The sequence below is a fragment of the Panthera uncia genome, chromosome F2 (genome assembly GCF_023721935.1).
Source record: "Panthera uncia isolate 11264 chromosome F2, Puncia_PCG_1.0, whole genome shotgun sequence".
Taxonomy (NCBI): Eukaryota; Metazoa; Chordata; class Mammalia; order Carnivora; family Felidae; genus Panthera; species Panthera uncia.
Window position 1 is genome coordinate 34370706 of NC_064812.1, and position 25995 is coordinate 34396700.

The 25995-nt window shown below is 41.4% G+C and overlaps 1 protein-coding gene across 4 annotated transcripts in view; it reads right to left on the reverse strand.

Annotated features, from left to right (window-relative positions):
* The window catches only part of ATP6V1C1 (ATPase H+ transporting V1 subunit C1), a 99772-nt gene that overhangs the window by 34965 nt on the left and 38812 nt on the right, over window positions 1-25995 (reverse strand). The window contains exons 1-2 of one of the 4 annotated variants that reach the window (XM_049633553.1): window positions 11888-12059; window positions 9273-9314 (exon numbers count right to left, since the gene is read on the reverse strand). The exons of 1 other annotated variant lie outside the window; for it this stretch is intronic. The gene's annotated coding sequence lies outside the window, so the exon portion shown is untranslated. Of the gene's footprint in view, window positions 1-9272; window positions 9315-11887; window positions 12060-12947; window positions 13113-25995 lie in introns of those variants that run through there. 2 more of the 4 variants (XM_049633554.1, XM_049633552.1) reach the window with 2 other exon arrangements.

The following is a 25995-nucleotide window of genomic DNA, read 5'->3' on the forward strand; positions in this document are numbered from 1 at the left end:
CTAGTTAAAATATCTGGTTTATTACTGATTAGCTCCCTTCACTTCCCCTATATTTTTAAAAATCAACTTTATGAAAATACAAAGTTTCATGAGTTGTTGACAAACATATACACCTGTGTAACCACTACCACAACCAAGATTTAAAACATCTCTTTTGTCCCAAAGCCTTCCCCCACACCCAGTCCCAGTCAACTCCTACTGCACTGCCAGCCCTGGGCAGATGCTGATCTGCGGTCATACGACAGCTCTGCCTAATCCAGAAGTTTGCTGTAAATGAAAATACATCATGTACTCTCCGGTATCGGACTCCTTTTGCTCAGCAAGTCTTTCGTATTTGTCCATGTTGTATCAACAGCAGTACATTCTGTTTTACTGCTTATTAATTCATTGCATGAATGTACTACGGTTTGCTGATCTATTCGCATGTTGAGGGATATTTAGACTTTCTGCTTTGGAGCCATTGACAACAAAGGTGCTATGAACATTCCACGACAAATCTTTTTTTTGAAAATATATTTTCATTTCTCTTAAACATCAAGAAGTGGAATTCCAGAGCTGAATGATTAGCGTATGTTTAACTTCATAAGAAGGCGCCAAACGGTTTTCCCAAGCAGACAGGCCATCAGAAAGGTATGCAAGCTCCAGGTGTTATATGTGCTCACTCAGTGCTTTCAACTTATCAATTCTGATGTCTAATTTACCAACTTTTCCCCCATAATATATGCTTTCTGTGACATAAGAAAAATTTGCCTATTCCATGGTCACAAGGGTTTATCCAGCTTAGACTTCACTGAGCTTCCTGAATCGGTGTTTACTTTTCATCAAATGTGAAAAAATCCCATCCATCTTCTTCTTCAAATTTTTTTTCCTGCTTCCCTTTCTCTTCTCTTGATACAAAAGTCACACATTAAACCACCTAATACTGTCCCACAGGTCAAAAAGCTTCGATTCATTTTTTTTTCAGTTGTTTTCTATGCTTCAGTTTGGGTATACTCTTGCTCTATCTTCTAGTTTGCTGAACTTTTCTTTAGAGTATCTGCTATTCATCTCACAAAGTGAATTTTTCTCTTTAGATGTATTTTTCAGCTAAGTTCCATTTTCAAAAGCCTTTCATTTTTATCCTCATTATGTTCCGTTTTCTGTTAGATCACTAATTCACAATGTTACATTGCCAATCACTGGATTTTGTCGTCTTATAAGAATGTTGTACTCTCTTCTGACAGGTACTTGAGAATTAGCATAATACACTGGAGGCTTATTTTTAAACTTTGTTAGAATGTGTCTAAAGCTAATTAAGCTCTACTACTAAGGTCTTTCTGGGGATTCTAGCGAATGCCCTAGGTATTCAAACACTTCCCAGCCCCATGTGCCCTGGATATTGTTCCACTTAAAGCTCTCTAGTCATTCTTTGCTGGGCCTCCTACAGAGACCTCTATACAAATTTTTGGTGTTTTTTCTGTCTGGCTCCCTCCTTTCTGACAATATGATCTGCAACTTCCAGCCAGGTAAGTGTTCCCCAACTCCAGTCTCCTCAATTCAGCAAGACCAACATGCTTTACTTGGTTTTTCCTTCTGAGACCATGATCTAAAGAGTGACTCCAGACAGAAAGCAATTCCAAGTAGAAAGCAGAGGAACTATGGATCTCGCTTCATTTGTTTCCAGTCTCTCAGTTCAAATACTACCTGTTGTCCAATATTTGGAAGAATTTTTTCATACATTTTGTCCAGTTTCCTAGTTGTTCATGGTAAGAAAGCAAGTATGGTACCAGAAGATCCATCATGGCCAAAAACTGAAGTCTCATCTAGTTTTGTTGTATAGACTGTTCATCAGTTTTTGTTACAAGTTATCTGTTTGTTTCTATGTAGGGATCCAGCCATAACCTTCCAGCCTCTCTCAGCAGTGTTTTAACACTCAATAGAAAGCAGGAGTAACAACAATGAACTTGAGAAATGTTAACAAGTTTAAGCTGACTGTAGTAATACTGTGAACACAACAATGAAAATGTATTGCTTTAGTAATATGGGGAGAAATTGTTCATTTTTGTTAAAAAAAAAAAAAAAGAACAGATGGGGCTTGAATTAATGTCCCACACATTCATACATGTTATTACTTCCGAAATGTATGGCATGCCGACATGATTGATGAAACAAATTCATTTAAAACCATTAAAAAGACATAATAACTTGCTATTAGTACTTTCTCCTCAATCTAAAATAACTATATAATACCTGAAAGACCAAAAAGTTTTGTGCTTAAAAAGAGACAATTTCTAGAAGGCAGTTTCAATATTTATCAAAAGCCATAAAAATGTACACATGTCCCAGCTATCCCAACTTAAAGAAAGGAAAGGATGTATGTACATGTGAACATTAAATTATAAAGAAACTGTTAAAGATTATCTCTTGGGAGTGAATAATGAATGTTCTCATTCTTCCTACACATTCCTGTTTCCTAAGTTTTCAATAATGAAGTACTATATGTGAACACACACACGCGTGTGCATACACACACACACACACCCGATACAATTAATTTAAAAAGGCAGTATCCTCACACTTGAAATCATGTAAAAGTTTAGAGACCACTAAATGGCATGGTAACAATGAACCGTGGAGATAATACAAAAGGGCAATGCTGGTTAGTAATAGTTACGTCTGAAGCATGAGATCAAGGTTGGTAAGCAATCCTTTTATCTCACTGGAAATTACAGCCAGAGAAAACCCAAATGCCAACTTCAGGAAGCACAATGTAATGGCCAGAGCACTGCACTGAAAATATGAACACCTGAAATCTAATTCCAGTTCTGCTTATCACTGTCTGTGTAAGTTTCTTCATTTGTAAAATGAGAGGACTGGATACGATATCCAAGATCCCTTTCTCCTCCTCTATTCCATTAATCTATACAGGGTGAGATCCAAGAATTTTTTTTTTTTTTTTTAATATTCTTGTTACATCCCTCAGGTAATTCAGGTGATCACTCCGGTTTCAGAACCACTGTCCTAAAATAGGCATTTCCGTGATTAAGTAGTGGATTGCATACTGATTATATGGTGAATGTTATTAAAAAAATGGTAGATATTCTTTAATAAGATGGCTAAATGTCATATCATCAAGAATCATACAGTATTGCTAGTTCTATAACACAGAAATGGATTTTTGTTCTGTGGAGTTTAGAAACCCACTTTTTGCATGCTTTCCATGGCAGGTTATAAGCTTAAAATGTGAAAAGCAATACGATATCAAGTACAGAACAAAACAAAATCTGAGTAAACTCTTACTTTGCTCAAGAAATGCGAACTTTTATTTAATTTATGAAGGACAGCATACAGAGGATTTTAAACGCCCTACATAAAAGTCCTTTCTTTGACCACAGTGTAGAATCCAGATTCATTCCCAAAACTTCTCCTTAAAAAATTTTTCCAACTCTAAAAAAATTACTGTAGATGATAGAAGGCTGATTAACTCACAAAAATGTCTGCCCCTACTTTGCTTCTTTCCTGGAAATAAAACTCAAATCTGCCAGTCTTCACTGTCATCACTACTGATGTCCTTGTCTGAGTTTTTCTACTTTATCTTCACAATCTTCCTGAACTCTATCAATCTTGTCCTCAGGCCTGCCTACCTTTAGTCCTCTTTCTACTTGCCTCCGCTCAGTCCATTTTGCACAAAACAACTCCTTTCCTGTTTAAATCAATTCAAACTTCCCTTCATGAAAGATTTCCCCAACTACACCCAACCATGCACTAAAACCATTATTATAATACCAAACCAGTATGTCCCCCTCAGTATGTTCTCCCTCAACCCATTTAGAACCATGTAATTAACTAACTGCATTAAAGCAGACATCTATTTTGTGTTTTGTCACATGTCTCTTGCTTGACTGTAATTGTTTTCAATTTAGGATCATATCATTTATCTCACCAAACGTTGTGGGTGCTTAAGTTTCCAGAACCGTAGTAGGATCTAAGAAGCAAAACAAATAAAATGAACTCCCTATCGTGAAGGAGCTTACAATTTTGAGCACGCAGGTCTGTATGAGTAGGTAGGTCTGTGTGTGTAGCTAGGGGTGGGAGGGAAATTTAATCCAGATGACAAGATAAAAAAGAAAAATCAAGGCAGCATCCAGTGGAAACACAAGAGAAATACTGATCAAATTTTTAAAATACTTCTATATTGTCTGACTGCAGTAAGTATGCTGCTTTTAAAAACAAAGAAACAAAAAACAAACAGTGGGGCGCCTGGCGGCTCAGTCAGTTGACTGACTGACTTCGGCTCAGGTCATCATCTAACGGTTCATGGGTTCAAGCACCACATCAGGCTCTCTGTTGTCAGCAAAGAGCCAGCTTTGGAGCCTGTCTCCTTCTCTCTCTGCCCCTCCCCTGCTTGCACTCTCGCTCTCTCAAAAATAAACATTAAAAAAAAAAAGCAGTAACAATTATTTTTCAAAATGGAAGAAAGGAGAGAAGAAAGGAAAACCTGGGTGCAAAGCTCTATTTACTGTTATCAACCCATTGCTGGGAATCTGAAGGCCGTGGATTATTTTCCTACCACAATTCACTTGAATATAAAACAAAAACAGTAAAGCAATAACTATCACAACATAAATGGTGGGGATAATAAGCTCAAACAGAGAGCTGCTAGCATTTCTTTTTGAAGGTATGAGCCTGACCCAACTTAGGGGCAATCACAGAAAATATAGCACCCCTGTAAGTGCTCCAACACTGAACTGACTTTAACTCTTTCAGAAAGCAATATGTTAATCTTTGAAATGCAACCACCTTTCACAGTAAATAAATTTTTGCAATGAGACTGCAAGTGGTCTACATGCAAAACCACCTCCTTTTCAGTCCTTGAGAATACAGGTTTACTAAATAAAGTGCCGATTTCAATAAGCACGAGAAGAAACACCTTGGATGTCAGAGAAATATCACATAGCCTTCCAACTGTGATTTTAAAAACTAATAAATTATTTAATAAAATTTAAAAAAAAATTTTTTTAAATGGGGGGCACCTGGATAGCTCAGTCGGTTAAGCATCTGACTTCAGCTCGGTCATGATCTCACAGTTTGTGGGTTTGAGCCCTGCATGGGGCTCTGTGAGGACAGCTCAGAGTCTGGAGCCTGCTTCAGATTCTATGTCTCCCTCTCTCTCTGTCCCTCCCCTGCTCACACACACTCTCTCTCTCAAAAATAAACATTAAAAAAAATTAAAAAGAAAAAATAACAACTTTTTCCTCTTTGAATGTTAAAATTCTACTCTTCAAAACAGAACCATCTTGAGATTGTGGGAAGGGCTTGGCTTACTGGTAATAAAACTTGTTTAAAAGTTTCTAGTAACTAAAAGGGGAATTTTACCTTTCAAGGAGTAGTCTCATGACTCATACAGAATGAAACTTAAAAACTGTCAGAACATATTTCTTTAAATAAGCCTTAATTTTTGCTTTTTTCTGTTTTCAACTAAAGTATTTAAAATTGTTCTATAATCCCATTACAGACTACCTGAATTTCATGCCATAAATACATTTAAAGATGGAAGACAATTTCATCTTTAATAGACATAGTTTATAAATGATCATCTTTTTTATTTCAGTTGGCTAGAAACAATTTGTAAAAGCCAAGCCTGGGGCGCCTGGGTGTCTCAGACGGTTGAGCACCCCACTCTTGATTTTGGCTCAGCTCATGATCTGAGGGTCATGGGATCAACCATGGGTCGTGGGTCACCTCACCCGTGTCAGGCTGAGCGTGGAGCCTCCTTGAGATTCTCTCTCCCCCTCTCCCCCTCAGCCCCTCTCTCCCACATGTGCTGTCTCTCCCTCAGCCCCTCTCTCCCACATGTGCTGTCTCTCTAAAAAATAAATTAATAATAAATTGGCAGCGCCTGGGTGGCTCAGTCGGTTAAGGGTCCGACGTAAGGCTCAGGCCATGATCTTGTGGTTCATGAATTCAAGCCCCACATCAGGCTCCATCCTGACAGTGCAGAGCCTGCTTGGAATTCTCTCTCTCCCTCTCTCTCAAAATAAATATATAAATTTAAGAAGAGGAGCCAAGCCTTCCTTTTGCATAGATATCTGTCTTAAACACTGAAGGGTTAGGGAGGGGGTGGTGTTAGGTTGTGTTAGGGAAAATTTCTTGTAATTTCTGGTAAGCTAGACATGGCAAGGAGGGCACTGTACACCTATTACTGAAAGTAATCATCAGGACCTTCTGAGCTCCTAGAGACTTCCTCTCTGCCATATGCAACTCAGCAATGACCCAAGGAACAAACAATTCCTTCCAATCCAGGGGAATCCCTGAATCTACACTCATGGCTTCCAAACGTTATTTCCCTTTTCTTTGGGGTGGGTTTTTTGTTTTTTTTTTAATTTTTATTTTAAGTAGGCTCCACACCCAATGCGGGGCTCAAACTCACACCCTGAGATCAAGAGTCACATGCTCCATGGACTGAACCAGCCAAGCAACCCTGGGCTGGTATTTTGTAACCGTGAATGGACCACAATACCATGTTCAGCCAGAAGATGCTTATATCTACAACACATATCCTAGCCTGAAATTCATCAAGTTACAGACTTACAACATGTTAGTTTTCTCCCATTCTTCACTCTAGAAGCTTGAGATTCTGTTTACTGGTAGTGACAACCACTTACTGAATATGCACTATGTGATAACCACTTCAGTATGCTAAGTAATTTTGTGCTTAACTCAAAGAAGATATTACTACCACCCCCACTAGAAAACGACAGAACAGTTAATGAAATTATGTGCCCAAGATCACACAGCTAGCGGCTATACACATTTTACATGCTAGCTTATTAAAATACTACTCTTAACTTCTAGATCCCCAATAACTAACAGAGTGCCTATCACTTAACAAGCACGCAAGTATCTGTCCAACAAATAAATGGTAGCACCACATGTGTTTTGCAAGCAAATGGTACCTCTCTCCTCCAGGAGTCTGAAAATATACGAGAGCATTTTAGGTTCTCCCCGTACGGAGGCCAGACGACAGAGTCCTGTCCAAAATGCCAGTAGCACTCATACAGGAACACTAAAGTATAGGCTGCTTCATAAAGAAAAGCTTTCATGGTAAAGTTACTCCACCTATTATCAGTTTTAATTTACAAGTAACTTTCTATTCACTGATAGCTTGCTTAAAATATCTTTAAAAACACATCGGTTTCAGGGGGTGCCTGGGCGGCTCAGTCAGTTAAACATCTGACTTTGGCTGAGATCATGATCTCACAGTTTATGGGTTCGAGCCCCAATTGGGGCTCTCTGCTGGCAGCTCAGAGCCTGGAGCCTGCTTCAGATTCTGTGTCCCTCTCTCTCTGCCCCTTCCCTGCTTGCTCTCTGTCTCTCTCTCTCTCTCAAAAATAGTAAACATTAAAAAAAGAAATTTAAAAAAACAACAACAAAAGAATATAGTTTGCTGGGAATGCAAGCTGGTGCAGCCACTCTGGAAAACAGTATGGAGGTTCCTCAAAAAACTAAAACCAGAATTACCCTAAGACCCAGCCATTGCACTACCAGGCATTTATCCACGGGATACAGGTGTGCTGTTTCGAAGGGACACATACACCCCCATGTTTATAGCAGCACTATCAACAATAGCCAAAGGATGGAAAGAGCCCAAATGTCCATCAAAGGATGAATGGATAAAGAAGATGTGGTGTGTGTGTGTGTGTGTGTACATATATATATATATATATATATATGTATATATATGTATATGTATATGATGTGTGTATATATATATGTATATGTATATATATGTATATGTGTGTGTATATATACGTACACACACACACACACACACACACAATGGAGTATTATTTGGCAATCAAAAAGAATGAAATCTTGCCATTTGCAACTACGTGGATGGAACTGGAGGGTATTATCCTACGTGAAACTAGTCAGTCAGAGAAAGACAAATATCATAGGACTTCACTCATATGAGAACTTTAAGTACAGAACAGATGAACATAAGGGAAGGGAAACAAAAATAATATAAAAACAGGGAGGGGGACAAAACAGAAGAGACTCATAAATATGGAGAACAAACAGAGGGTTACTGGAAGGGGTGTGGAAGGGGGGATGGGCTAAATGGGTAAGGGGCATCAAGGAATCTACTCCTGAAATCATTGTTGCACTATGTGCTTATCTGGATGTAAATTTAAAAAAATAAAATTAAAAAAAAAAAGAATATAGTTTGAAATTTCTAGTTCCAAAGGTCAGTCATCTCAGTAAGATTTTAGAATGGTCTGGGTCATTGCCTGAGCTATCTTTCCAAGGGCACTATGCTAATGGTTTCTACTAGGTCTTAAAAACATTTATGAAATGGGAATCTAACATGAATTAGTTTATACATAAAAGGGTATTAAATGTCACATCCAAAGGGTGAAAAAGATTTACTCCTGCAGACAGATCAGAATATGTACAAGAAAAAAATTTACCTAGGAGGTACTTAGTCAAAACTGTAGCTACCCCTAAACAAACTCAAGTTCAATAGGAAGACTGCTCTGGAACTAGTGGACTACAAAAGGAGATCCTGCCATAAAGGTTTATTTCGGCATTCCAGTTTTGCTCTTTGGCCAATGGAATTATTTCACAAGTTGTGGAAATAATCATAGTATCCAACTTTTGAAGCCCAGAAGTTTCTTTTTAGGTTGTAAAAGCAAATGTAAATGAAGCTCCTAAGACTAACATGCCAAAAATTAAAAACGAGTATCTTCTATCCAGTTTAAATGCAAAATTACACTATCTAGCTCTCAGCATTTACTTTAGTCAGATGCCAGGTACTGTTTCTTTAGATTTTATCTAGTCCCTGCAAGATATACCAAGAGAAAAAGATCCGGGAGCTCTGAGACACAACCCTGAGGCTCCGCTGCGTCTTCAGCACACCTTAAAACCTGCTTGTTGCCAAAGAACCGTGATTGACAACCTGAGCACTTTGAGCTCTACTTTGTTGCTCATTATCTCCTCCAGCCGCTGTGTACTGACTAGGTTTACCCAAGCTTACAGAAAAGCAGTTTTAAAAGCGCTGACCACCACTGCCAATCCTTTGAAGGTGTCCTACTAGAAAAAGTTCACCAAAACTGCTGAATCAAAGATTACAATGTACTTTAGGAAACTCAGCCTTCTCTCTAGATATGATTGTGGTTAAGTATTATGTAGGTGTATCAGCAGGAACAATACCAGGAGTCAGTACACTCTGGAAGTTATGCCACACTGAGACAAAACTGTTTCTAGCTCCAAGGGTCTTAACAGGTTCCTACCTTTACAATGAACAGCATTTTCATCTACCTTCTCTCAAAGACCTGTGAGAACAAGATAAACATGAAAGGTAACTGAGTCCGCCCGTTACTATTGTTCAATAAAAGGTATTCTGGAGAAGATAACATTACCAGACGATAAGTCTGAGAGACCAAAGACAGATTTTTGCAAAACAATCTCTAGTCAACTCCCAAACGATTCCCTGTGGACTTCAGGACTGCTTAGGGGGTAGTTAGAACTGCCCTCAGTGAAGGGTCAATATAGAATCTAATCACTTTTTCCCTTCCCTGACTCCTTGAGTCTCAAAAGTGAATACAGTTAAACCTTCTCAATTCCTTACTGGAGAGAGAAGGTATCCTGACTTCAAACCCTTCAGTGGCTCTCCATTTCTTACAGGAGGATCTATTAATTGCTTTGCCATCTCTTGGCAGGAATTACAACAACGTCCTCCCAAGGTGGTTTCCCCTCATTTACTTTTGCACCCTCCACTCTCTCAACAAAATTTTATTTTTAAAAAAAATTTTTTAATGTTTATTTTTGAGAGAGAGCATGAGTGAGGGAGGGGCAGAGAGAGAGGGAGACACAGAATCTGAAGCAGGCTCCAGGCTCCGAGCTGTCAGCACAGAGCCTGACATGGGTCTCGAACTCATGAGCTGTGAGATCATGACCTGAGCCGAAGTCAGACACTTAAGTGACTGAGCCACCCAGGCACCCCAACAAAATTTTATTTTTAAAAACCACGTCTAGGGGACCTGGGTGGCTCAGTCGGTTAAATGTCTGACTTCGGCTCAGGTCACGAACTCAGGGCTGGTGAGTTCAGGCCCCATGTCGGGCTCTCTGCTGTCAGCATGGAGCCCACTTTGGATCCTCTGTCCCCACCCTTCCGCCCTTCCCCCACTTGCGTGCTCTCACTCTCTCTCTCTCAAAATAAATATTAAAAAACAACAACAACACATCTAACTCACTTTACTGACTATAATCTTCACTGGCTTCCCTTTACTTTTAGGATAAAAGCCCTGCTGGGCCTGATCCCAGCCTTCCTCTGCATGCCTCTCTCACATAGCTCCCTCCAGGTTTGGCCATGCTAGCCCTCCTACAACTTCTCAAAAGCTTTATTCCTCTTCACATCTCAGGGCACGGACATACATACGCTGTTCTTTCCACCTGGAACATTTTCAGTCACACCTTCTCCTCCTTTCTAGCCTCTTTTCAGCTATCAGTTTGAAAGTCACATGCTCCAAAAAGCCTCCTTTGTACTTTCTAAACAGGCATCTCCTTTACAAACTCTTTCACACCACTCTGTTATTCCTTCCAAGCACATTTCACACTTGCACGATTATTTATTAAAACCCATCTCCTCCACTTGACTGTAAGTTTTACCAGAGAGATCCTGTTTTCTAAACCTTAATAGCAGCATAGTACTTGGTATATATACATAGCTCAGTTGAATGAGTATCAGTTGAATGAATGAGTAAATATCATTCAGTAGTCTTCATTATCAGACCCCAACTTTATTTCTCACTTCTCTGTAATTCAAATCCACCACAAACCTGGATTTTTTACTCCCCTAGAAGCACTTTCTTCTCATCTTCAGGCCTTCAGATCCTGTGGATTTCCTCACCTAGAAAGTTCTCCTCATTTCTCTCCACCAGTTCAAATCCCACCGGCTTGCAAAGGCCCAGCCCCAGTTATCTTTCCTCCAGGACATTTCATGATACTGTCGGGTCATATCTCCATCCGTACTTCACAATTCCAAAGCACTTAGCATTCTTTTTGATAATTTCTTGTAACTTCATAGTACTTCAATGTTTCATGTGTGTCTGACTTCTCTCCCCAACACTGGTGGGAACTCCTAAGGCTGGACTGTTTACACCCCACTCCCGCATTCCTAGAGCAGTGCTAAGTTCTGAGCTCTCACTGAAATATTTTATCTTTCCCTAACATACCAGACCTTTCCTCTGAAAAGAGTATCAGCTTCTATTTACTCATTTTCAGGTGATTCAATTTGCCTTACGTGACTCTCTCAAGTTCCTTTGCAGGGTTTCTTGCCTACCCTTCCCCCATTCTAATAAAAAATGGTTTGAGTTCTCTGGATTCTCACTCTTTCCCCTGCCTACAAAGATCCTGCATCCTGTGCGAGAGACCCCTACCAGTAGTGAAGGGCTCGCAGACCCTTTAAACTGCCATCCCCCTACTCACAAGCGCGTACACCCAGTGAAGGCTCTCGAGCTCGCGGTGACTTCACACAACACCACCCCTGATCCTCATCTGGGCCACTCTGTCACATTTCATCCCTCTCAATCAGGGGGCGTGGATTTGCTCCCCACCCTCAATGCAAGGAGAAATGTCCCAGACCCTCAGTGTTTTGCCTTCCTGTCTCTGCTATTCCGTACCCCCTAGGGCCATTTCTTTTTCCCTGCTTCCTCTTCCTTAGAAACAGAACCTACGCCCAAGGTTTCAACGAACTGGCGCCGAGAAACCAGCCACAGCCACCCAGCCAGCTCCAACGCCACAGCTTCGGCCCCTGCGCCCGCCCCCATCCCTCCCAGACGGCGACCGCAGCGCAAAGTTCGGCCTGGCCAGGACTCCCCATCCGGGGTAACCATCGCTCACTGACCCAGGAAGATGTCAAACGACGAAGTGGCTGCACTAACAGGTACGGAGGCGGACAGCCCGGCAGACGTTAACGGCTCAGCGCTCCATCCCTCCCGGACCTAAGCTCCGGCCCCACGGCTTTCACGACCCCAGCGTCTACGGAGCAAGTCACGTGCCAGCCGAAGCAATCAGCTGACCGCGGCGCGCGCCGCTTCGCCTACGCGCGCGCCACTGCGCAGCCGCAGCTGCCGTCGCAGCAGCGACCTCCGAGGAGAGGAGGGGCGGGGCTGGGATGCGGTCCCGGGAACCTGGAAGACCCGGGAGGGCAGGCGGCCGCTGTTACGGGGTGGGTGGAGTTTGCCGCCTCTCCCAGAGTCCTGGCGCCGTCCGCTCCGCCCCCTGCGAACGTCACCACCGCCATCCCTAACGTTATTCCACTTCTTCAGGTGTCTGCGGCTCAGAGTTTGTCTCCAGCCGCCCCCCCATACGGGCTATTCCATTCGGGGTTTTCTTCAGACAGCCCCGTTTTCTAAGTAATATCCTTAATAGTTCTCTTCAAGTGGTTCACGTTTTCCTGCCAGTCCACTTCCAGTTAATTCCATAAATGTTCGTGGAGCATTTACTGTGCACTAGGCGTTCTGCTAAGTTTTTAAGAATTTACCGGAGCGAATCCCTCCTTGCCACGAGAGCACGTTCTCTAGTTCAGGAGTATGTGTGGCGTGAGATAAACACCACAACAGTCGAAACCACATTAGATAATGGGAAGCCGAGAAAGGTTTCAGGAAAAAGTATGGATGGGAGAAAGCATATCCTTAGGTAGCAAGGCGCTCTTCCAAACCCTGCATAGTTCATTGGCTTGGGAAAATGGGGGGCGGGGGGTATTATTCTAACTTAGAACATAGTTTTAGAAATGGTAGAGAACTTTGGGATTTTCTAATTTAGTCCTTTTAGACTTGCAGATGAGGAAAGTGAAGAACCAGAGGTTTACAGGGGTGCTTAACACATGAGCATAAAGGTATCTTGTTTTAGATCCTGGCTCTGCTACTGTGTGACCTTAGGCCTCTAAAGTTCAGCTTCCTTACCTGTGAAATGGTGGCAACGATACACATCTTTTAGAGGTTTTGTGAGGATTGAAGGAAGTATGCATTCAGCACAGTGACGGGCACATAGGAAACACCCAGTGAATGGTCACCAGTCTTACTGGATATTACAGGACAGAAGTTTTCTGAGCTATCCTGGGCTTTTTCTGCTCTTGTGTCCCTGTAGAAGAAATTCACCACAGAATTTCTTAGAGCCTTAGTATTATATTGGACAGAAAGTAACAACCAACCAAACTATCCCCAACCTGATGCTTTTCACCAATTCTGGAGGAAGTTCAGGCAACTCCAACAACCAGTTCTGTTACACAGCTTTGGAAACTTGTCAGGAATTCCAAAAGCTTTATCTGGTATCACAAAAATGGCCCTGAAGGCAATATTCTGTTAGCTCTGCACTGTCCAATAAAACTTTCTTCGATGATGGAAATGTTACTCTGTGCTGTTAATATGATACCTACTAGCCTTATGTGGCTGTTGAACACTTGAAATGTGGCTAGTGTGGCCAAAACTGAATTTTAAAATTTATTTCACTTTAGTTAAAATTTAAATACGCACGGGAGGTTAGTAGCAATTGGTTTGGACAGTGCAATTTTAGGGTCTGCATTTAAAACCTTTCCGGGGTTTTTGTTTGTGTGTGGCCCTGAAGCAGAATTCTCATCCCAGTTTCTTAAATTTTAAACTCAAGTGCATCCAATTCTGGCCTCCCGACACATTCCAGTGTTGTAAACACCATGTTATACTTGAGAGATCGTGTAATGTAGTGCTCGGTAAATGTTAGCTCTAATTATTACTAGGTCTGGCATATGTCAATTAAAAACCTAGCAAGTGTTTATATAAGCAGGGAATGATTGCTTTTAAGAGTAGGAGAATGTGTTTTACAAAAAGAGAGCAAGCTCACTTTTCTATACTACATGTAGGAGCATGCTTACTATGTCAGTGTGTATAACAGGCATGCCACACTTTTCCCTCCATTTCCAAATATATACTCCCCACCAGGAAGTGCCTTCTAAGCTTAAAGGCACTGAAAAACTGCATAGAGAACACTTATTTTTTTTCTTACAATTTTTTCAAGGAGAAAAAGATAAATATTTTAATTAAACAAAGTGAGAAAAGTAGTTCAAACTAATAGCACAATAGGAATCAAAATCATGTCACCTGGGGCACCTGGGGGGCTCTGTTGATTGAGCGTCCAACTCTTGATTTCAGGTCAGTCATGGTCCCAGGGTCGTGGGATTGAACCTTTAGTCAGGCTCTGGGCTGAGCATGGAACCTGCTTAAGATTCTCTTTAGGGGCACCTAAAGAGAATGGATGGCTCAGTCCGTTATAGTGTCTGATTTGGGCTCAGGTCATGATCTCACAGGTCATGAGTTCAAGCCCAGTCTTAGGTGCTATACTGACAGCTCAGAACCTGGAGCTTGCTTTGGATTCTGTGTCTCCCTTTCTGGTTGCCTTTCCCCCACTCATTCTCTGTCTCTCTCTCAAAAATAAATTTAAAAACATTTAAAAAAAAAGGTTTTTTTTCAAGATTCTCCTTTCTGCATTTCTCCCCAACTCATGCTCTCTCTCTCTCTCTCTCTAAAATAAAAATTAAAAAAATGTTTGTTCATTTGATAACATTAGGGTGGAAGTAATTCAAAAGACAGGAAAATATTTACACAAAATATGTCCATTATGTCATAATGTCTGTTTTCATCAACAGCAACATCAATTAAAGATTTAATTGAAGGACTAAGCCCCCTATAAAGGTGAAGTGTTGAAAATGATTTGAGGTTTATATCTTGAATGTTGAGTTTAATATGAATAATTAATTCATACATAATTAATGATTAATGATATATATAATTAATAATTAATGAATAGAATACACTAGACCAGTGGTTCTCAATCAGAGGACATTTGGCAATGTCTGAAGATGTTTTTGCTTGTCACAACCTGTGAGGAAAGGGATATTACAGGTGTCTAGGGGTAGAACCTAGGGCTGCTGCTGAATGTCCTACAATGCATAGGACAGCCCCCGTGACAAAGAATTTTCTGATCCAAAATGTCACTAGTGCTGAGGCTGAGAACCCTAGACTAGATGCATGATATTCTCAGATTCCAAAGTTTTTATAACTTTTTTTTTTTTTTTAAGTAATCTCTATGCCCAGTGTGGGGCTTGAACTCCCAACCCAGAGATTAAGAGTCACATGCTCTACCAACAGAGCCAGCCAGGCATCCCATTAGATTCCCAAATTCTTGATTACCAATATGATATATAATACTCTAAGTTTTCATCTATAAAATTGAGACGATAATATCTACCTCTATTGTTCCTGTAAGATTTAAATGGAATCAGGTAATATTATGGTCACATTGCCATTTTGGGTTGTCAGCCAGACTCACTTACTAGCGAAGAGATTCGTTTCCATATGCCACCCTCCTAGTGAATTCTGGACTCATCGTAGTCACAAATTTCTGCATATTATAGTCCTTGCTTGAGAAGAATAGAAACACAATTTTTTATCAATAAATGCCAACTGTTTAAATGAATAATGGCGTTTTAAAACAGGGTTTCATTTATTCCTAATATAACAAATAATAGATATTAATTATTAGTAATTAGAAAGTATAGACAAGCAAAAATAAGAAAGTAAACATCACCTGTCATTCCACGACTCAGGGAAAATCAATTGGGTACATCCTTCATGAATATTTCAGTTCAGATGTATGCACATATGCAACCTTTGCCCTAGGCTCAGAGCAGCAGGTGTGGAATGTCTTTGTCTAGCCTTCCCCAGAGCAAGACCCAAGGACATCCATGTTTCTAGGGCCTCAGCTGGGCTGTCAGAAAAGGGATGTCTGACATTGTCTCCATTCCATTTCCTGCTGTTAACCAGGATCACCTGTAGTGACTTCTCATTCATAAAGGTTGTTTTTTTTTTTTTTTTTTCTGAGCTCCACAATCATACATATAACAACAGCAATTACAGCTGGACTTCTAAAGCACTTAGCTTTGTGCCCAGCACTGTTCCGTGTGCTTTGAATATATTAACTCATTTAATCCTCAAAACAACCCTTTGAGACAAGTATTATTATCCCTATTTTACATATGAGGAAACTGAAGAACGATGGGATAATGTCATTTGACTAATTAGTAAGCGGCAGATCTGAGTTCTGAACCCAGGCTGTTTCCTGAGTCCATGCTCTTAGCCTCTGCTACATAAAGCTCTCTTTGCACTCTGAGACATACTCCTTTTCTACTCTGAATTCTCACGGCATTCTTAGGGCATTTAATTTCACTTGCATTACGATTTATCAGCCTAACCAAGACCACCTTTTACTCAGTCTTGAATGGGTATTGTACATGGTAAGCATCCAATAGACGATTAAATAGATTTTATAATTAAAAGAAAGGCGGGATTTTCAAACATTGAGTGACAGCGGGGAAGGGAAGAGGTTACTGAGTCATTAAACCTGTCGGTTCCTTTCTTCTGTTCCCTGCATTGTTGGTCCCTGAACTAATAGAAATTATCACCTTTGTCATTGTCTCCTTGGAAATGTTATGAAACGTTCTTGGGAGCAGCAAATATTCATAGAAGTAGGAAGATAAAATATATTTTAAAAAATTTTTTTATGTTTTATTTATTTTTAAGAGAGAGAGAGAAAGAGAAAGCAAGGGAGGGACAGAGAGAGAGGGGGAGACACAGAATCCAAAGACAGGCTCCAGGCTCTGAGCTAGCTGTCCACAGGGCTCGAACCCATGAACTGCAAAATCATGACCCAAGCTGAAGTCAGATGCTTAACCGACTGAGCCACCTGGGCACCCCTAAAATATATTTTTTAAAAAGCAGTTCTGTCCTTGGGCACCGACTCTTGATTTTGGCTCAGGTCATGATCTCGTGGTTTGTGAGATCGAGGCCTGCATCAGTTCTGCACTGACAGCATGGAGCCTGCTTGGGATTCTCTCTCTCTCTCTCTCTCTCTCTCTCTCTCTCTCTCTCTGCCCCCCGCAAAAATAAATAAATAAACTTAAAAAAAAAGCAATTCGGTCCTTTCATCTGTATTTCAAGATTTTGTTCCCTTTATCATGACTTTCTAATTTGCTCATTCCAGCTTTAAATAACACAGTGGGCAAGATTTTGAACAAGTACTGTTCTGTACTGGGAACTGGCTGGCTTCAGACCAAATCAATTTAATTTTCCTCTTATTTACACTAATAGCCTAGAAGTAATAGCACAGGAAGTTAGCATCCAGTAGTTATAATGAACCAATCAGGTTTTTTTTTAAAGGAAAAAACATGCCAAAAAAAACCCTGATAATAATCATAAACATGTTCTCTTTAGTCCCTCATTTATTGTTACATCTAATTCCTCAATTTACAAACATAACATCTTTCCAAACAGTTAATAATACAATGGGTTTACTGAAGGGAAAGTGTGTTAAAACAAATTAACAGACATAATGAACGGTGATTTCAAGTGCCTTTTCAATACTTTTATCTCAGCCCTCACTATTTTATTAAATGTATTTATGTGACCCCTGTAGGGAAAGAATTCTTCATGGGTCTCTCACATCTCTGCACGTCTTGGTAGTAGAAGCACCAACTTCCCCAGACTATCTTTTCCAGGATGTTTGTATAGCACACAGCGTCTCCTTCTGAAGTGCTGGACAGCCACACATACTGTACCGTATGAAAGATCTGGGTTCCCTAAGCTCAGGGTTACACGCCTGTAATGAAATCGACTATGTGTCCCCGCATCCATCTATGTCCCCGCCGTGGGCATCGGGGTGGAGGAACGGATAGAAATACACTGAAGCCCCCACCACGTACTGTACTGTGAGTCTAAGACCTCTGTTTCTGACCCAGGGGTCTTATGTCTGCGACTAGCATCCATGAAGCTCTGACAGGCCAGGCTAACTTGTAGTGTTCAATCTCAGACCTTTCCCAGCTCTCGATAGTGTTTGTGACAGGGACTGCGGACTACATCGCAGACACAGCTTTCTGGAAGAGGAAGGATGAGGATCTCATGGGCTGATTGATGGATTTTGCAAGAAGTCCCTGAAAACAGATAATAAGCCAAGCTGTATGGTCCCTGGGAATCAGTTGTAGGCTACATCGAATGTCTGCTGAGCAATAAATGGTTCTCTGCTTTATAGCCTGTTGCCGAGGAGGAACTGGGGAGGCGGTTGCAAGTCATGCGGTCTCAAAGACTAGCTGGGGCCAGGGTTGCTGGGCTGCTAACTCTCCTCCAGGCGGAGGCACTTCCTCACCATTCTGGCAATCAGCCTCAGCTCTTCCCTTTATAATGACTGGTACTGATACGTGTCCTGGGTGAGCAGAAGCCCCTGCCCCCACCCCAGTCAAAGAACAGTTACAGAGATCATAAGGATAACGAACACTTGGCTGAACACACTATTCATCAAGTCTCCCTAGAGTGGCCTGTTGGGGGCCAGAGTGGGGACATAATAAATCACGGTAAGTTTATAAAAATTCCTTATCCTTCTTGCAAGTTTCTTCCAGATGAAAGGTCCAAGTGAGCACAGAGAATGACTGGGGAAAGGTGAAGGGGAAGCCGCTGGAATGGGACACTTGGATTTTGTGTTGGAGGAGGGAGAATAACCCAGCCCCTGGGCAAGTAACACTCTAGATCTTAGCAGGTATGGAGGAAGAAGGACCTTGAGGATCTTTGTCATTTAGATCATCCCCAGAGCCTTCCTCAGAAAGGAGAACATCTTATCGTGATTCTCCTAAACTTTCCTAGCACTTTCCATTTCATTCACTGCTTTTCCCAGCCTGTTGGCTCTGAGAACAATTGGAGGTTTGATCCTCTTCCCCTTAACCTTACCGCCATGTTTATCTGAAATAGCAAGGAATGGTCCCAGCTCCTGCATGTCCTACACAAAGCACCTGTCAACACTCCTGGCTGTCTTCCCGAGCCCCACTCGTACAGTCATTGCACAGTCATTCCAAGGGGTGGATGAATGCCACCTGCCTGGTGACACGGACAAACGGACAATTTTAGTCTGACTGCCCCCAGGCAGCTCCTCAAACAAGACTAGGCTCAAGTATTCCAAGTGACATGAGAACTCTAGGACTTAACAGCTGGTGGGTGACCACATTAGTGGAACTGTCAACCTGTGCCCATTGAATGACGTAGGTTTAACTTGGGGGGCTCCGACAATTGTAAACAACACTTTCTTTCCAGGGCTCCTAGGTACACCCCCAGGAGTGTATTGCTTGCCTAGAATCTAGGCATTATCTTGACTTATGATTAATATCATCACATCACTTTACTTGTGGAGGACGGAAAGTGTATTTAACACAAATTAACATCTCGCAAAATACTCTTGGCATAACTGATTCTCTGGGGACCACGAGAGTTTTGTGAACATCAGGAGTGAGCTGGGAAAGGGAAGGGGCATTGTAAAGCATGATCTTAGACAGACTGGGTATTGGGCAGGGACTCAATGCACCCGTTAAGGGTGGCCCTGGTTCTGTCACTTGCTACCGTAACTGAATCTCAGTTTTCTCATCCATAACCCTTGCAATAGGCTTATTAGGAGGATTAAATGAGATCATGCACTTATGCAAGCACCTGGTGCCCATTGAGTCCCCACAAAATGCTAGCTATAATGATCATTATCATTTATGAATAAAACTGGAACACACGAAAGGGAATTGAGTCTCAAAAAAGCAGTTAGCCAAGTTCCCAGAATAGTAGCTGGTGTGTTAGGCACAGGGTGATGATCATGAATCTCAGCATGGTGAGCTAGAGGGCCTCATATCTCAGCTCAGAAACTGGAACAGAGTTCTGAGCCTCCAGGAAAAAATTAAATAAATTAAATAAATTTAAAAACTGCTGCAGAAACTGAACACAAGCAGTATCTAAAGAACCTTGTGAATGATCATAACCTATTTTCTGTTAACACACATGAACACACACAGACACGTACATTCATAAAGCTTTTTAGCCTTCACTTTTAATTGTTTTTTTTTAAATATTTATTTATTTTTGAGAGAGAGGGCAGAATGTGAGCAGGGGAGGGAAGACAGAGAGAGAGAGAGACACAGAACCCGAAGCAGGCTCCAGGTTCTGAGGTGTCACCACAGAGCCCGATGCGGGGCTCTAACCCACGAACCGTGAGATCATGACCTGAGCCGAAGTCGGATGCTTAACCGACTGAACCATCCAGGCACCCCATAGCCTTCACTTTTTTTTTTTTTTAATTTTTTTTAACGTTTATTCATTATTGAGAGAGAGAGAGAGAGAGAGCATGAATGGGGGAAGGTCAGAGAGAGAGGGAGACACAGAATCTGAAACAGGCTCTAGGCTCTGAGCTGTCAGCACAGAGCCTGACGCGGGGCTTGAACTCACAGACCACGAGATCAGGACCTGAGCTGAAGTTGGACGCCCAACCGACTGAGCCACCCAGGCGCCCCATAGCCTTCACTTTTTAAAAAATGTTTTTTAATTATTTATTTTTGAGAGAGAGAGAGAGAGCACAGGTGGGGAAGGGGCAGAGAGAGAGGGGGACAGAGGTTCTGAAGTAGGCTCTGCACTGACAGCAGTGAGCCCATGTGGGGCTCCCCTGAGCCAAAGTCAGACACTCAACTGACTGAGCCACCCAGGGGCCCCTAGCCTTCACTTTTAGAGGTTAAATTCACATTAAGCATCCAGATTGCACTAAAACAATCCTTGACATTAATAACACCCTAACCATATCAATTTACTTACAGAGCATCCAGATGTAGCTACTATTGCATGAATGAAAGCAGATGAGATGATCTATCTTTTAGGTTTTAAAAAATAATCCTATAAAATTAAATCCAGTTTATATGACACTACCAAATCCACCATGGCTTATAATTTTTTCCCCCCCGGCTGCCCTATTTACTAACTGTATGATCCTGGAAAAATATCAAATTCCTAACCTGCTAAGTGATATGCATATTAGCACCTCATAAGTTTTGAAGTTTGAGATAATGGAAATCACAGTGCTTTGAAATCATGCTTGCTATATAATTATAGTTATGATTATTACATACATTCTCCAACCAGGCTTTACAAATATCCAATCCAAATGGTATATCAATACCAGTGCATTCACTGAGAAAATAAAATACACACACACACACACACACACACACACACGAGCAAAGGGAGTGAGTACAATGCAGAAATAAAAGGGTGAATTAGGAAAGGGAAGTAAAAACTAACCAGATATAAATGAAAATGACATTGGCAACATGAAAGCAAGCACGCATGTACCTGCTGGTTGGAATTTAGACCCTATTTCTTCAGACAGTTAAATAAGAGCTGTGGCAAATTAAGGTTTTCTTCCCGTATAAATGTAAATTTTGCAATTCAGAGGGAAAGAATAGTCTCACCCTACACCTACAAGTTTCTGAGTACAATAAATTATAAAGAAATTGGGGCAGGGGGCACTGGTGCTGGGGAAGAATAAGAATGAGCAAATGTTTTCAATCCATTATAAAACAGCAGCCTGATCATTGTATGTGATTGTATTCTCAAATAAAACAAATACCTTCGAATTTGGAATTTGGAAACACTGTTTGATTCACCTTTTCCTCTGCAGTCGATCAGCTTAATTAAGCCCAGAAGGGAAAAGTTGCACAGTAAGTTCCCTTTGTACTTACGGTTCTTTGATAAGAACTCTAAAACATTATTTTGTGGATCCTAGCAACCATTTTACAAATATCAGAAGGTAAATCACCAGTTCTCTAATTTGATGATTCATTAGATGGCTTTAAACAAAATTTTACCTACCTACTCCAACCACACCCTTACAGCCACCCTCCCTAACTCTCATGGAGCTTGTATTAGAACCCCCTAGGCTTCTTGTTTAAAAATGCAGGTAACTGGGGCCTTGAAAAAACCTGAATTTGAATTCTAGGGGTTGTGACTTGGGTATCTGTATTCTAATAGAACTTCACTCTACTTGATAAATCTTTGCACTAGAACTGGTTCAATACATCTGAATCTCTGTGCATGGTTGTGTTATTTATTTAGCATTTAGGGTGTACTGGTACGTATTCATTCATCCAGCAAATTCATACGTGCCTACTATGTATCCAAACTGTGCTAAAAACTCTGCTGTCATTTTTTGGAGTGTCTACCACCAACCAGATTACAAGGCCCTTTCAGATAGGGATCCTAAGCAAACATTTCTTCATAATCCTAAAGACTGATAATATAGCCTCCATTTAAGAGTTGCCCCCTCAGGGTCCATTCCCCCTCCTTCCTTTCTAACAGAATTTCAATTTTGTCCAGGGACTCATCTGCATAGCCAAGTATTTCAGAGGAAATTGTCAGGAATGAGTCTGATTCCTCTAAAGGTAATGCCATTACCCTTACGAGAACTGTGTCAGGCATTTGCATGTGACCTAATTCTGGCCAATGAGGCATGAGGGGAAGTCGGCTGGGAGGCTTTGGCAAAGTTTCCTGCCTCCTCCAAGAAAGCTACAGGAAGAGGTGGTCTCTCTTTTTCCTCCAAATAGCGATACTTCTGCTGTGTTATCTGAAACTGCGGCAGCCATCTTGTTACTTCTCTGAGGAAGAAGCTTCCACTGGGGACAGCAGAGAGGAGAAATGGGAAATACTTCGTTCCTTAATTAATTAATTAATTAATTAAAAATTTTTTTGAGCCTCTAATCAACCAATGGTGACATCTACTCTACCTTAGGGCTTCCGATTCACTGAGAGAAAGAGAGAGACACAGAGGGCAAGCAGGGGAGGGGCAGAGAGAGAGAGAGAGAGGGAGACACAGAATCTGAAGCAGGCTCCAGTCTCTGAACTGTCAGCACAGAGCCCGACGCGGGGCTCGAACTCGCAAACCATGAGATCATGACCTGAGCCGAAGTCGGACATTTAACAGGCTGAGCCACCCAGGCGCCCCAAGTCTGCATTTCTGTATTTGCAGCCAAAGCACACTGATGGTTCTAGATGATGTTGACAATGACTGCAAAAATAAAATGATAGGCTTTCCATATTCACAGATGGCACTACTGACCACAAGTGAGGTTTATTTGTGGGGCTGTAAATAAAAACATCAATGCAAGACCTAGAATCTGTACAGAGCTACCCTCTTTCTCCTAAGCCCCTATAACCTTTTCATGTGCCTTTCAGACAAAGGAAGGTCAGGAGAAGGTGAGTGGCTCCCAAAAATATCTAGTGGCCACCATTGCCCTCTTGCTTTTTGGCCACCTCCTCCACCCCCTGGCTTGAATCCTCCTCCTCCCTTGGCTTATCTGACACTTGCTTACTATGTCGCTTTTCTTCCTTACATGTCAACACTGTTCTCCCTCTCCTTCAATGGCTCCCTTCCTCCTCTACCCACAAAAGATGAGTCTTTCCAAAGAATGGACTCCTCCCTTCTCCATTTCTCCCACTCTACTAGAGTTTCTGACTGCTTAGCAGACAGTTTTACCTAGATATTATCCTCTAATCAAAATCAGTGTGTTCAAAGTCAGACCTACCCGTTTCTATCTGAACACCATCTCCTCTATCTGGAAACGATACCATAATTTTTTCAAGATTAAGACCTTGATTGTGATCTTTGATTTCTTCACCTTCCCCATCATTTTCTCCTGGCTCCAAGTCCTAACAAGCCCTCTTGCATAATTTCTCCCTCACACATCCTTTCCTTCCGTTCTTACGGTCACTATCCTGGTTCAGGCTCCGACTTTATCACCTTAGACCTGGAATACCACAGTAACTCTCTAATGCATTCCTCTCTGTTCTTGCCTCCTGCCCTGTGCCCAGCCCTTCTTGCATAGTCCAGAACATCTGCCCCGTCAGAAACCTTCAGTGAGTTTCCACTGCCTTTAAATTTATGTCCAAACTCTCTGGCCAAGCAAGGCTCCAAAATGAGACCCGCAGTTATCTTTCCAGGCACGGCTCCAAACATGCCTCTCTACAAACTCAACACAAACAAACAAATTTACTCCTCATTTTTCATGTATTCCTTACAGTTTCCTTCCTTCAGCCTTGGGTTTATACTGGACTACCCTCTGCCTCCTCCCTGTCTCCAGCCACCAACACTGAACCTGTTTTCCAAGGCTCAAGTAAGAGTCTGAAAGTGTCCTGATTGCCTCATATGGAAGTTATTCATAAAAGTAATAATGACGATTTAAAACAATAAGTACTATTCAATGAGTGCTTACTCTATGCCAGCCACTTGTAAAATGTGGATGATAAAACCCACCTAATGGAGTTATTATGAAGAGTCAATGAGCCGGTGTACAAACAAGGCTGAGACCAGATCCTGGTATATGTGGAAGGTGCCCAACACACATTGACTGAATTGTCACTAATTATGCCATTGAAATGTCACAATGAGGTTTTGCTGCAGTCCAAATGCCATGTGTTGGCTACTCAAAAGAGAATGAATGTGGAGGAAGTGGTTAAGATTACCAGGGGGGTTGGGAAAGGAGAGACCCAGTTCCAGTCCCTCACGGCACCCCCAGCACAACTTTCCGAGTCGCAGGCAAATAATTATGTCTTTGTTTCAAATCACATATATTGTCTGGTGATATGCTTGTTCTTCACATTTCTATTGTGTGTGTGTGTGTGTGTGTGTGTGTGTGTTTCATAGCCCTTCACTTCCTTGTTCTGGGAAGCGAAATGCAGAACTCCGAGAGCATTGGGAAACAAGTTCTTTCCAATGTGATTAGAGGTATAAAATCATGTGGGAGACTAAAGAGAAAGCTCTTTTCTGGTGAGCAAAAGCTCCTCATAAATTTTTATCCCCTTAAAAATAAACAACAAAGTTTCCCCCTCGTGCTATATTTATTCTTGCTGTTTCTCAAACCAAAACACAACTTCAGAGACCGTTACTACACAGGAATGTTAAATACGTGGTTTGCATGCTAAGTCTGTGACAATCCTTACTCACATTCCGATGCTAGGAAATTAGCAATTTAAATCTCTCTTTGAAACATACTGTGGATTTACTCCTCAGAATTTCTCCCCCCCCAAATCCCAAACTGCATTCAGTTACGCTAAGGTTAGAACGTTATGATTTGCATAATAATTATTTGTTAATAAGTAAATATCCCAGTCCTCTAAAACTGAGATGGGAAGTGTAGTTAGAGTTCGGACCTACTTAAAAAGATTCATTTAGACCAAGGAAAGCCCCGATCTGGTGCTTTGAAAAATATGGGGCCATACGTTCATGAATGACACAGGATTTAAAATTCCTGGAGGGAGAAGGTCCACCTGCTCCAGTAGGGGGCTGGATTATGACACACAGGGATGCAATCTCCATTTCTCGGGAATTCAGGTACAAATTAGCATGTCAAGGATAGCCGAGTTACTCCCTGGAAAGCTACAGCATATTCTTCCATCCCAACATTCTTCTATAGTCAAGACTCCCTGCTTGGGTTTTAGCGCCACACCGCCTGGGGTGCTTCTTAAAAATACAGATTCTCATGCTCAACCCAAGGCCTGAAAATCTGTATTTTTAACAAACACCCATGTCTCAGCTGACTCATCCTTCAATCCACATCACCTTGCAGAGAAGGTTGTTTTATCTTCGTTTGTTTGTTGTGTGGCAACAGATCCTCTGGCTTTCTCTTTTTTGAAGCGTGTCCTTCCGGGGTGCTGAAGATTCCCCAGGTATGGTGCCAACACCCAGCTCTGTCCTCTGAAGCAGATCTTCCTTTTCTTTTTGCCTCCTCAGTATTCACCTTTTCTGCAGCACCCTTTCTTTCCTGGGGGGGACGAAGCTCTTCTGATGTGTGTTAAAGGACACCAGTGACAATTACTCACATGAGCTTTTATATGTGACTTTCAATGCCTTCATTATGATTATTCTGTTCTTCCATGGGCCTCTTGTCAGAAAGTGGTTTTAAATGCATAAAATGAAATACAAAGGAAACCAACTGTATTGAAATACTGCTCTCAAAATATGTTTTGAAATGTGAAATAGTAACGTGTTCTTCTTTATTGATATATCAGAAAATAAGACCTAGAGGCATATCTAATAGTTTTCTTAATTTGAAAATATCGTGAGCATCAATGGTATCTCAAA